Source organism: Mytilus trossulus, chromosome 4, assembly GCF_036588685.1.
Source record: "Mytilus trossulus isolate FHL-02 chromosome 4, PNRI_Mtr1.1.1.hap1, whole genome shotgun sequence".
Lineage (NCBI taxonomy): Eukaryota > Metazoa > Mollusca > Bivalvia > Mytilida > Mytilidae > Mytilus > Mytilus trossulus.
Window position 1 is genome coordinate 60347210 of NC_086376.1, and position 14275 is coordinate 60361484.

At 32.7% G+C, this 14275-nt stretch overlaps 1 long non-coding RNA gene across 1 annotated transcript; it reads left to right on the forward strand.

Annotated features, from left to right (window-relative positions):
• Positions 1-7680: 7680 nt before the first annotated feature.
• LOC134714042 (uncharacterized) lies at positions 7681-10165 on the forward strand. Its single transcript, XR_010106475.1, has 3 exons — positions 7681-7893; positions 8522-8697; positions 9760-10165. It is a non-coding gene; the product is annotated as an uncharacterized LOC134714042 (long non-coding RNA).
• Positions 10166-14275: the final 4110 nt, after the last annotated feature.

Sequence of the window (14275 nt, forward strand, 5' to 3'; positions counted from 1 at the left end):
ATCCAAATGACTTCATAGGGAGAAAAGAATAAATATTTGTTTTATACTGTACTGTTTGTGCTAATGGTAGGTTATACTTTGTGTATAATGTATTAAGGGGAGATAATCAATCCAAATGACTTCATAGGGAGAGTAGAATAAATATTTGTTTTATACTGTAATGTTTGTAGTAATGATAGATTATACTTTGTGTTTAATGTATATAGGGGAGGTAATCAATTCAAATGACTTCATAGGGAGAGAAAAATAAATATTTGTTTTAAACTGTCATGTTTGAGTTGACGGCAGGTAAAACTTTGTGTATAATGTATTAACAGGAGATATTCAATTCAAATGACTTCATAAGGAGAAAATGATAAAGATATGTTTTATTTGTCAGGTTTGAGGTAACAATAGGTTATACTTTGTGTATAATGTATTAACAGTAGATAATCAATCCAAATGACTTCATAGGGAGAGAATAAAAAAGATTTGTTTTATTTTGTCAGGTTTGAGGTAACAACAGGTAATACTTTGTGTATAATGTAGTAAGGGGAGATAATCAATCCAAATGACTTCAAAGGGAAAGAAGAATTAATACTTGTTTTATACTGTAATGTTTGTGCTAATGGTAGGTTATACTTTGTGTATAATGTATTAAGGGGAGATAATCAATTCAAATGACTTCATAGGGAGAGTAGAATAAATATTTGTTTTATACTGTAATGTTTGTAGTAATGATAGATTATACTTTGTGTTTAATGTATATAGGGGAGGTAATCAATTCAAATGACTTCATAAGGAGAAAATGATAAAGATATGTTTTATTTGTCAGGTTTGAGGTAACGATAGGGTATACTTTGTGTATAATGTATTAAATGGAGATATTCAATCCAAATGACTTCATAGGGAGAGAATAAAAAAGATTTGTTTTATACTGTCATGTTTATGTTGACGGCAGGTAAAACTTTGTGTATAATGTATTAACAGTAGATAATCAATCCAAATGACTTCATGGGGAGAGAATAAAAAAAAATTGTTTTATACTGTCTGGTTTGAGGTAATGGTAGGTTATACTTTGTGTATACTGTATAAAGGGGAGATAATCAATCCAAATGACTTTATAGGGAGAAAAGAATAAATATTTGTTTTATACTGTAATGTTTGTGCTAATGGTAGGTTATACTTTGTGTATAATGTATTTAGGGGAGGTAATCATTTCAAATGACTTCATAGGGAGAGAAGAATAAATATTTGTTTTAAACTGTCATGTTTGAGTTGACAGCAGGTAAAACTTTGTGTATAATGTATTAACAGGAGATATTCTATCCAAATGACTTCAATGAGAAAATGATAAAGATATGTTTTATTTTGTCAGGTTTGAGGTAACAATAGATTATACTTTGTGTATAATGTATAAAGGGGAGATAATCAATCCAAATTACTTCATAGGTGGTTAACAATGAAGATTTGTTTTATTCTGTCAGGTTTGAGGTAACAGGAGGTTATACTTTGTGTAAAATGTATTAAGGGGAGACATTTAAGTTTGTTTCAAGACTTTCATTATTAACATGTACTTGGGCGAGTCTAGATGGTGTCAAAGAATGAAACAAAAAAATATTATAAACACCACTAGGGCTCGAATTTAAGCGTTTTTGTGTACTAGCCAGTCGGACCAGTGGACTGAAAATCTACTGACCCGGCCCCAAATTTACTAGTCCAGCAATAATGACAGTCACTTGCAAACAATAATATTAATGATAAATGTTTACTATTATTTTCATATGTAAAACAAGAAAAAGAGGGTCTTGCATTGATCCTGATTTTGATAAAGGTTTTGGTAATCTCGATGATTTTCTTTATCAAAATAAGGCTCAAGGACGGACAAAATGTCAACATTGTCTTCGAGTTCATCACAATCTTCATGACGACCATAGGATGCCTAGCTGGGTCGCCTAAGCGCTGTCCAGAAATGTTCCCCATTTCAATAGCCGGGATTGGTTCAAAAGATGCTATATCTTGTTCCCAAGATTTTTAAAGTAACGTTTCCTTTTGTCGATTTCATAAACTTAATTCCGTGCTTCCTATATTGAATGTTGCTTTAAATATTTTTCCCGGCAATTTATATAATAACTCCTTTCAGAATTTTCAACATTAGTGTTGTTGTAAAGGACGCTCACCCGAGATATTATAAATTAACTTGATGAATTGGAATACTTAATACCCACCAGCTGACAAAATCTACAGGTCTGACGCAAATTCTACTGGTCTCAGTCCACCGGACTAGCACTGATTTCGACCCCTGTATACCACATTCTCACAGCCCTTGTCGAATTATTACAGTATTTTGAATTGTATAACCAAATATATAAACACTTAAAACAGTCATTTCAGTAAAACTTGTTTCATTTTCAGAAATCAACACCTGGAAATGTGATTTTGACAGGGAGTCCTCCTTCATCAGACAGGGAGCAGCCACCCCCAGCTCCTGAAATATTGACCTCTCAACCACCAGCACCAACAACATATTCCCGGACAACAACAGGATATACCGATTGTTTGACGTGATGATTTGCGGCCAATCCAGACTATTGACCATGATGGCAAACTTTGAGCGTCTAAAAGCCATGGAAACCGAACAACACAAACTGCACACCAAGCAGGATAGTTTAGAACGGTATTAAACAACACAGAGCAGGCAACACCAGGACTTCTGGCTGTTACTAGTGACGATGACACAGATGAAGAAAACACCAACCCCCGAAGAAATGATCATTTCAGGTGATAAACTTACCATTTTGAAAGACAGAGCCCATTCCGCCGGTAACTTTGCGTCAATATCAGTAAAAGAACTAATGCCACACCTTTTCGGGCAAGAAAATCTTAAGAAATATGTACAATTGGAACGGGGGCGGGATAAATGCAAAAAGGGAAAATTGCCTAGGGCTAATTTAGCCGTAAGGAAATATGTTAACCACTTTTACCCAGAGTGCTGAAAAGAAGAGACATTCAGAAACCTTGTGGTTCAAAAGGTGAACGAGGCTTTGAGGCGCCCAAGTGTGAAGGTTTGCCGCCGTCGTCTTTTGGACACTCCAAATGCAAACTAATAAATGTGGTGATGAGAATAGTGTTACCATTTGACTTATCTGTCAGTCTCATGCAACCTTATGTGTGTATATATGTTCTGTAGTTGCTTGTTTTGTCTGTAATTACCTATTTTGCTTATTTATATATATATGTAGTTGTCAATTGGGTAATGTTTTAATTTGTATATACAAAATAATGTGAAATTCAGTATCATTTGTATAATTATGTTTTATGTCTGTATATAATATTATATTCGTATTTTTAAAGCCTCGTCTTGATCAATAAACTATCATTTATATATTTTTTCTGTCTTGAATGGCACAGAATAGATATGTTGGGAAACAGTTTTTAAGTACATAGATATAGGAAGATGTGGTGTGGGTGCCAATGAGACATCTCTCCATCCAAATAACAATTTATAAATATAAACTATTATAGGTCAATGTACAGCCTTTAACACAGAGCTGGTGTTATGATATCGATTACATATATATCTGGCTGCACGTCTTTGGACCATTTCTATTTGTGATTTTTGGGATTTTGTATGTGGGTCCCAGATGCAGCTACCATACTCTAGCTTTGGTCTCACAAGTGAGATATAGGCCTTTTCTTTAACTGACTGCGAGCTGACTTTAAGGTTTCTTTTGATAAAATTTAGTTGTTTAGTTGCATTTGCTGTGATGTTATTTATGTGTTTGTTAAATTTTAAATCAGTTTGTATGGTTAAGCCAAGATATTTGGTAGATGTTTCTTGTTGCAAAGTGTGCCCATGTAAGATGTAGTCATATGGGAGAGGTGTTTTCTTTGTTGTTACTTGGAGGACTGAACACTTGTCCGGATGGAAGGACACGAGCCAGTCCTCTTCCCACTTTGCTGCTGCTGTTAGGTCTTCTTGTAATTTTTCTGAGTCATTTTCATTTTTGATGGTTTTATATATGATGCTATCATCTGCAAAAAGCCTAAGAGTGCCATGTTTTATATAATCATTCAGATCGTTTATGTACACCAGGAATAAGATGGGGCCAAGTACTGTTTCTTGAGGTACCCCTGATGTGACATGTATTTGTTCAGATTTGGTGCCTTCCAGTAATACCGTTTGTGTGCGGAGTGAGAGAAAGTCTTCTATCCAGTTCAGTGTTTGGTTGTCGACACCATAGTGTTTAAGTTTATGAAGTAGTCTTTTGTGAGGGACTTTGTCAAATGCTTTGGCAAAGTCCATCACAATTACATCAGTTTGGATGTTATCATTGCTGTATTTTGCCAGTTCTTGTATAAATGACACTAACTGGGGTTCGCAAGATCTTGAGGAGCGAAACCCATGTTGTAGATCGTATAGAATGTTGTTATTTTCTAGATGTGCCATGATGTTACTTGCTAATACATGCTCCATGATCTTACATAGGATGCATGTTAGGGATATAGGCCTGTAGTTGATAGGGTTGTGTTTATCTCCCTTTTTAAATACTGGGCAGACGTTGGCATGCTTCTAGTCAGTTGGTATTTTTCCGGTGTTCAGGGATTTTTCAAATATTAATGTTATTATGGGTGCGATGTCAGTACTTAATTCTTTAAGCACACGCCCATATATGCCATCTGGCCCTGTGGCCTTGTGTGGGTTAATCTTTCCTAGTAGTTTTTGTATGCCTTTCTCTGAAATTTGTATGGTGTTCATTTTAGGATGGTTAGAAATTCCCATGTCAGGTGTATTGTTTCGCTGGATGTTTCTGTTGAGAATGCCTTCTGAAATTGATTGTTTAGCAAATTGGCCTTTTCTTCGGTGTTATCAGTTAGAATGCCATCTTTTCTTAATGCTGCAATGCCTGAACTGTCATTTTTCAGGTTTTTGATATAGCTGTACAAGTTTTTAGGTTGTCTTTTAAATATGGGATTGTCTGGTTCGTTTACTGGGAGATCAAATATCATGTTCTCGATGTAGTTCCAGTAGGATCTTCTCATATCTGTTTGAATTGATTTTTTGAGATGCTTGTACTTTTTTTTCAGTTGTTCATTTTTTCTACTCTTTTTATGAAGTCGTTTAGCTTTGTTGATGTCAATTTTAAGCTTGTTGTTTACCCATGGTAGTTTTTTCTTGTTTGTAACTATTTTGTGAGGGATATTAGCTTCTACTGATTGTGTTAGAGCTTCTGTGAATGTATTCCATAGAATATTTGAGGTGGATTCTTTAAATTGTTCTTTAATTTTGCATAAGAGTGTTCCCAAATCTATTTTTATTTTGCTCCAGTCGGCTTTGGTATATTGTAAAACTTTTATTGGTTGTTTTTTGTTTCTTTTTAAAGATACATTGCATTCAGAATAGACAATGTCGTGGTCCGCATTCCCAATAGGGGGCATAGTTTCTGTCTTGTTAACTATACTTGGTGTATTCGTGAGTAGGAGGTCAAGTATTCGGTCACCTCTAGTAGGCTTATTTACAATTTGCTCTAAAGAGTGGTCATTTATGTTGTCTAAAAGTTGTGTGTGCAATTTAATTTCTGGTTTGCCTGGAATAATGCATGGTACTTCCCAGTCAATGTGTCCGAGGTTGAAATCGCCACCTAGCATCACAGTGTTTTTTGTATTATTATTGATGCGATTAAGTGAGATGTTGAGATTTTCAAGTGCTATGCCATTATCTGAAGGTGGTTTATAGTAACAGCCTAGTATGAATTTTCTTGCATTTGCGATTCACGACCACTGAAAAATAACATGTAAGCGTAAATAATTTCAGAACAATATCCGTGTCGAACAACAAAACAATGACCCCCTCCATTTTCAGTCTGAAAATTATTTATAAATGCAACCAAAGGCATAGCTCATGGTACTTTTATCATGTAATAGATTTGAAATTTGTGAACCTGAGAAATATGTCATCTGCATAGGGTTCAGGCCATTTAGGTTTCTGGGAGAAAAGGGTCATGATTCATGAAAGTTAAGGTTTATATACATGTAATACACATTATCGCTATTTGTCCGCCATTACTTGATATCACACAGGTTCCCGTAAAAGTGACGTCATAAAACAAAATATCTGATGCCACAATGAAAAAGTGATTGTTATATGCATCAAAAGGTCAAGCCACTGGGTCAGCCGCCTGAGTAGGCTAATAGCGATAAGGTGTATTACGTGCATATGCAAACATAATTTTCTTGTTGTAAACCTGGAGTATTCGAATGTGAATGCAGTTGATTTTGCCCGGATTCCAAATCTAACATTTTTGGTTAAGCATGCACACTTAAAATTTAGACATGTTAGAACAAAACCCATCTATATAAAAAAGATGTGGAATGATTGCTTGGATGAGACAACTTCAATGTATCCAAAAAGAGACCAAAATGGCACCTACATAAACAGCTATAGGTCACCGTACGGCCTTCAACAATAAACAAAGCTCACATGTATATACTAGTCAGCAATGAAAGGCCCAGATTTGACAATGTATATGATGTACATGTACAACAACTCAAACAAGAAAACAAAGGGCCTTATTTGTATGTGAAAAAAATGAATTAAAAACAAATCTGTAACACAAAAAGAAATGGCAACCACTGAATTACAGGCTCCTGACTTGGGACAGACACATACATGAATAACGTGGCGAGTTTAAACAAGTCTGCAGGATCTAGACTGTATAAATTCTTTTTTAAAATGAATCATTTCACTGTTTTTAAAGACTAATTTGATGTACATATTTGACTTATTTTCATTGGAAAAGGTATAACTTCTAAAAATTGGATTTCTGATGATTCTCTGTAATAGGATGTACACCACTAACTTCCCATTGTTTTATATGTTAAATTCCTCTGTTTTATATGTTAAATTCCTCTGTTTTAAGTTCAAATAAAGTGGCAATCATTGCATTTCAAAGCAACACTTTATGGTGTCTAGTACTGAAAAAAATCAACATATCTTAAATGGCATATAAGAAAGAACTGGTTCCCAGAACTTCGGATGTACCAAAACAGGTACTTCAGATCTGACAAACAGACAAAATGTACCCTCATTTTAGAATTTGGTGCAGTTTTTTTAATATTCAAAATTAATAGTCCAAAAGTGTTTTACAATGATCACCAGTCCTTCAGCTTTCAGTTGATGCCAAACAAACTATTTTGTGTTAAATATGTACTACTTTCTGGTATGTGCTTTCTGGCCGATCTCGAATTACTGGGGTTACACCTATACAAATTTCCAAAAGGTTGAATTCTATGTAATTTTACCTTATGCTTGATTATTGCACTTAAACATCTCAGCTTTGCTTATAGCTTTGCAACTTGTGAAACAGAAAACTGTTTAATAATCTGTGAAGCAGGTTCATTGTTACTTTGAGAATATAAACATTAAAAAAAACACTGTTCATTTGCATTTTGTATGTGGTCCCAGGGAGTCTTTGTAATTATGTTTATCAACTCCAAGAAAATGACTTATTAAACTGTTGTAGAAATGAAGAAACAAAAGCTTTTTTTTACTAAAACTGGATTTTTTTTTTTTTATTGAATTTTCTACTGTAATAGGGGACTTCGTCCCCATATAACTCATTGAAGAATTAATGTTGAAGATTTTAGTTGTGGTAAACAGTTGAAAAGAAAGCTATTTACTTTCAGATTGCAAGAATTTTGAGTTCGTTGGATCAATTTAAATGGATGTCAACGGTTATGCCAGTACACATGAACCATGGCTATAGTGCTGCCAGGGTTGTCCCAAAAAAGCCAAGTGTTCCAATTATCAATCCAACACAAGAATGAGGCCAAATATGAAGATATTCTTGATATCATGGATTCTTATGAGAAACTGCTGCAAAAAACATTTCAGGAATCCCATGGTTTGTTGCTGTAAGTTGTTATAATCTCTTTTTGGACACTAACATTAACTCACTCAATGTTATTTTGAATGAATGTAATGCTATTATATTGAATGTAATGCTTTTTTGATTGAATGTAATGCTTTTTTGATTGAATGTAATGCTATTATATTGAATGTAATAAATATGCTTTTTTGATTGAATGTAATGCTATTTTGATTCCCTAAATTTTAAAGTTGTTCATTTTCAAAACTGAAATTGTTTCAATACAAATGTATTAACAAAATTTAACACATTTTAATGTTTTTCAGACATGAACATCTTTTTTCTTGTTTTCACAATACGAAATTCAGTAGAAATTAAGAAAATTAAACGTCATATTTAAATTTCTACCAATTATTTGCTGAGAATTGATATTTCACTGATGATGAGAAATATTTTCCTCACACCACTCTGGATATGTGAAAAAGCACAAAGTTTGAGGAACAGAAATTATACAATTTAATTCATCATATAGCCTTCAACAATGACAAAGCACACACCACATATTCAGTAGTAAAAGGCAGCAAACAGACATACTGATGTAATATATGGCCTGATTTATGTGCAAAAAAAATAAACGAAAACAAATATGTAAAGTTCTTCTATATTTTTGTCAGGAACAGTTGAAATGTTAGATGAATTTGGAGTTATTGCATCTGGTGACTAACTGACCAAAGTCAGATTTGAAGGCGCCAAAAAACAAGGTCTCATGTCTCCAACAACATCGGGAAGACTTGATCATTTGAGACCAGTTGTTATTGAGCTTTGGCATCTTAAACAAGATTACTTAGAAGTTTGTATGAATAAAATATCATTTTAATTATAGAACACAGCCATAATTAGTGATGGTTTGGCCAAATATTACCTCAAATAATGGGGTCAGATTTTGTCTTGTCAATGTATATTATAACTCGGTGCTCAATCATTTAGGCAGATCATTTTGGTTGTTATGGAATTGCAATAATTAAATTGACATATGAATAAAAGGAGATGTTGGTTATCCAGGGATCAGACAGCAACCCACCAGCAAAGAGTAAAATTATACTTGAAGTTTCATGTTTTCTGTCTAAAATGTTCTGTGTACTACTTTTTGTGACTTTGTCTGTTAATCTTTTTAATTTTTAGACATGGCTTTCTAAGTTCATTTTCAACTGATATCTAAATTTAAGAAGGAAATTATTGCTACTTAAGCACTCCATGCAATAATCCTCTTTCTATCAAGTAAGAATTGCAAAATATGAGAGTACAAGGGGAAAAGTATGTTCATTTCTATAAAATTTCCATATCTTTAGTATTGAATGAACACATGGGTACATAGTCCTCAAACATGATAACATCTTTATTATATGTATCTATAGACAAAGACTTTATTAAAGCATGTATATCAGTTGTGGACTTTTGATGAGGTCAATGCCTTATTATGCTTATATATGGATCTGCATTTTTTTTCAACTGTATTTTGCAAGAAATTAAACATGTAATTGAAAATTCAATTTGTTTTAACAACTGCATAGTTTGTTGCATTACCATTCTTGTATTATTATCATCTGAATTAAACATAACATTCTTGAAATCTCCTGATATACTTGCAAATTTTCTTTTCTGGTGTGGCACTTCCTCTATGTTTCTTATGTGTGACGTCATGATGTCTCAAATCTAAATTTAGCAAGATTATTTTTAAATTGATCAGTAATATACATATAATTCGAAACATGGGATCAATATATGAAAAAATAAAAACAAGGTGTCAGATACGTAAAATAACCATTGAATCATGTGATTGTCATATCCAATGAAAACAGTATAATGCTACTCCATCTCAGTATAATTATATATTTCCAATTTTATTTGACAGAAAACTTTTAAAGCTTTTTACAAGATGGATTCAATGGATAAATTAGGTACCTTGGCATTTTGGTGAAATAGACTGAAGAAGACTGATGTTAATGGCAAAGTCGAGGGTCACTTCAATTCACACAGCAAATTTTTCAAACTTATTGTAAGGGAGCTAATTCGAGAACAGGCATTTGAACTCTTTAATCTTAATTTTGAAAATACTACAGGGTATCCACTAAACATCAGCAAGGCAAGCAGATACACCAAAGAAAACAAAACAATGGAATTAGCAGGTGAAGTTCTTCATAAATTTGATGTTATGCGTACAGGAGTACCTTCAGCAAGCAATGATGATTTATTCAATTAAAGTACAAATTTTACAATTAGGGGATTACACTACCTACAAATGGAAGACACTATAAAAGAAGGTGACATATCTAGAATCATTCCAAACCTGAAAGTGTGCATTCCAATTTTTATGCACATTCTTGCCTTTCAAAATACTTATTTGAATGTGTCAACTTCATAACTAAAGTAACCTGTTTTCTTTCTCCTTTGGAAAAAACTTAAAGTGTTGGAAGGCAGCATGGTTAATTTGAGAGGTGGACAAGGCAATAACTTTGAGGCCGACTTGGTACAGGAACATTCAGTAAGGAATCAGAAAGAGTTGATCAGGGGTCTTGATGCTAATAAAACTAAAACACCTATTTCTGCTGTTACTGCAGCAGCACCAGTCATTTCTCAAATATTCAAGAATTTTGATGCTGAACACAACATTCCAAAGAAAGCTTCCAGGCATGGTAAAATTATTTCAACAGAGGATATGAAAGTTGTCAGTGATAGTTTGAGAAAAATAAGACCATTCTTAAATACTATGGTAGAAAATGTGCTTTCCCTTACTTACCATCTCAGCCTTCTTCAAATATAGATATGATCAAAATGGACATTGGCTTGGATGTGATGCTAGGAAGGGTGGGTAGAGGATATATTTCTGTAGATAACGAGGAAGATGACAAACAGCTGCAGACATTGGTACTGATGATGAAGAGGATGAAGAGGAAATTCCAGATATTCCTCTTTGATCCAGGTAAATTCAACTGAATGTATGGTATTGATGATAAATATATAAAATCACCATACATTATTGGTGAGCTTCCGCTGTTCTTTGTTCTTTGGTTGGGTTGTTTTCCCTTTGACACATTCCTCATTTTCATTTTATTGTCTTGAAATTTTATTTGAACATGGCTTAGAAACAGCTTGAAAAGGAAATTTGTCCAGCATTTCTAACCTGTTTTAAAAAAAAAAAAAAATATCTACTGCAATTACCAAAACTGTTCCAACAGAAAAATTAATATTTTTTTTCATTTGATGCATGAAAAGTAACATTTGAGCAAACTTATTTTCTTTATTGACATCAATTATCAAATTTCATGGAAACACCAAATCAACCTCATAAACAAGGTGGCATACAGACAATGCAATGTAACTGCACAAAAAGCACAGATGCAATATATAAATATGTAATGAAGTCATTATAGAAGAGATAATGGAATTGATAAGTCATGGTTTGTCAAACCTTGCTTGCAAAAATGTTCATATTTTGTTTTCTGTGTACGTTTCTGTTTTGATGATTACTTAGATCTTCAACATAATTCTTCATTTAAAACAATTCAAGCTGTTACTTTTTTATTCAAAGATATTGTTATTTCATTGAAGGGTCAAGACAATGAAATACAGAACATGGAGTAAGTCATATTGATCTGTACTTAAATGGCAGTTCAGAATATTCATTTAAAAGTATCATTTACATTATATATTGCTATCATTGATATTACATTGTACATATACAAACACTGCTATACATTACAAATTTGTTGATGAAAATAATTTGTTTTTATAATTTAAGTAAAAACCCAGTGCAAGATGACCTGCAATATGTAAAAAGAAGTTAAAATCAGGAGTGAGTCTTACATGATGAAGAGGCATAAATTATTAAAATTTGCTGATACTTCTTTTTAACTTAATGTGATGCCACTGTGTATCATCAGTACACCGGATATAGGTACTAACCAAGCGGGCATGATTGATTTTTACCTTCTACGGTAACAAAAATCTTTATTTTGCTTTATCAATATTCAATGTACATTTCTCAACATTTGAAATTCCTGCTCCCAAATAAATTTTGCATCGATTTTTTCCTATTCATAAAACAACTTTGATATTTTATAAGAACAATTTACTTGTACATGCGCAAATAGTTGTGAATGTCAACACCAACTTTCTATTTAGATACAGTTGTTGAGACATTTACATGTTTTATCTGAAATAAACCTAATACAGGGCAAAAGTAATAGTTACCAATCATAAACCTACCTGTGATTACTCATTCCTTGAAACTTTTTGGGTAATAAACGAGTATGAAAACAGTACCGTGTCAGACCAAAATTGCCCACGCCCACTTGGTTTGTACCTATATCCGCTGTACGATGATACATGGTGGATGCTATTTAGATTAAATGTAATACTACATTTGTATTTTAATGAATGTGATTGTATTTACAATTAGTTTAATAGTATTCTACTAAATGTGATAATATTTAGCTTGAATGAAATACTTTTTTTCTGAATGTGATAATATTTAGCTTGAATGTAATACCTACTGAATGTGATCTAAATTGAATGCAATACTATTCTACCGAATGTGATGATAATTTAATTGAATGCAATACTATTCTACCGAATGTGATGATAATTTAATTGAATGCAATACTATTCTACCGAATGTGATGGTATTGAGATTTATTTTTCAGCCCATGATTTATATCAATCTGACAACTAATTGTTGGGTTGCTGTCAATGAATTTTAACTGAATGTGATGCTCTCAACTCACTTAAGTGTTATGCTTTTTTGATTCAATGTTATTCATCATTAATTGAATATGATGTTAATTTGATAGAATGGAATTTTATTTTGAATGAATATGCTAGTTTGATTGTGTGAGTGTGATGCTATTTGAATTAATGTAATGTTAATTTGATGGAATGTAATGCTATTTTGATTGAATGTAATGCTATTTTGATTGAATTCAATGCTATTTTGATTGAATGCAATGTTTTTAGATTGAATGTTATACTTTTTTAGCTCACCTGGCCCAAAGGGCCAAGTGAGCTTTTCTCATCACTTGGCGTCCGTTGTCCGTGTCGTCCGGCGTCATGGTCTGTCATCGTTAACTTTTACAAAAATCTTCTCCTTTTGAAACTACTGGGCCAAATTTAACCAAACTTGGCCACAATCATCATATTAGAACATATGGGTAAAATGTAGATTTTAGCTTATAACATTGAAACCAAAGCATTTAAAGCAAATCTTACAAGGGGACAACTTGTTTATCAAGTAAAAATCTATATGCCCTGAAATTTTCAGATGAATTGGACAACTGGTTGTTAGGTTGCTGCCCCTAAATTGGTAATTTTTATGGTAATTTTTGTCGTTTTTGGTTATTATCTTGAATACTATTATAGAAAGAGATAAACTGTAAACAGCAATAATGTTCAGCAAATTAAGATCTACAAATAGGTCAGTTGAACCCTTTTATTGCAAGAGTAAAATCAACCTTTAATGATGGCAAAGCATTTAAATACAATACATATATGACCAAATTTTCAAGATATTTATTTTTATTGATAGTATAGTATTTATGTTGCTTTTATATCTATTCAATTTTTTTTATTTTTTAGATGAAACCGGATCCGACAAAGTACCGATTTTATGCTGCCAAACTGCACAGTGATGAAGTAGGCTGTGGTCTCCCTGTGTCCAAAGAAAGACTAACGAGAAACAAGATAGACATAGCAGAGTTGGAACACTTTATAGATTTCATTATCACTTATGTTCAGATGTTGTTAAAAATCTACCTTTTGGTATGAAAACTATGAAGCTTACAACTGGATAAATAGTCGCTGTGCCGAATTTGATTCAAAGTCTTGCACCTTCATCTCTTGTAAATCAGTACATTCAGTATTGTGAATCAGAAAATGTTGGTCATTTAGGTATGTTTATAAAAAGATAGATAAACACTTTTAAACTAATAATTATTTTGATTTGAGCCCACTGATGACAAAACTCCCATCTGGTGTTGAAAAAAATATGAGCCTGGTACCCTTGATACAGCTGTTAACAAATTATAAAAAAAAGGGTTGAAAAGAAATTGAGAGTCATGAAACAGTTATAATTCCATTTGCATGTACATAGTTATCTTGTATTCAGGTTGATATAATAATCAAGAAACATGGGACACTTTGACAGCTAATGTTTGTTAATTTGAAAAAGACATTGCTCACATAAAATAGATTTTTCTCAAAAAATGAGGATGTTGTAGTCACTAATTTATTGATTTTATTCATAATGACAAGAAAAAATTTGGTGTGTTATCAAATTAAGATTTATATGTGTATGATCAACTATTATTTCCATTTCCATTCTCAATTTTATTGTATTGTAATACTTGTAGGAAAAAGCACAATGTATAAGATCC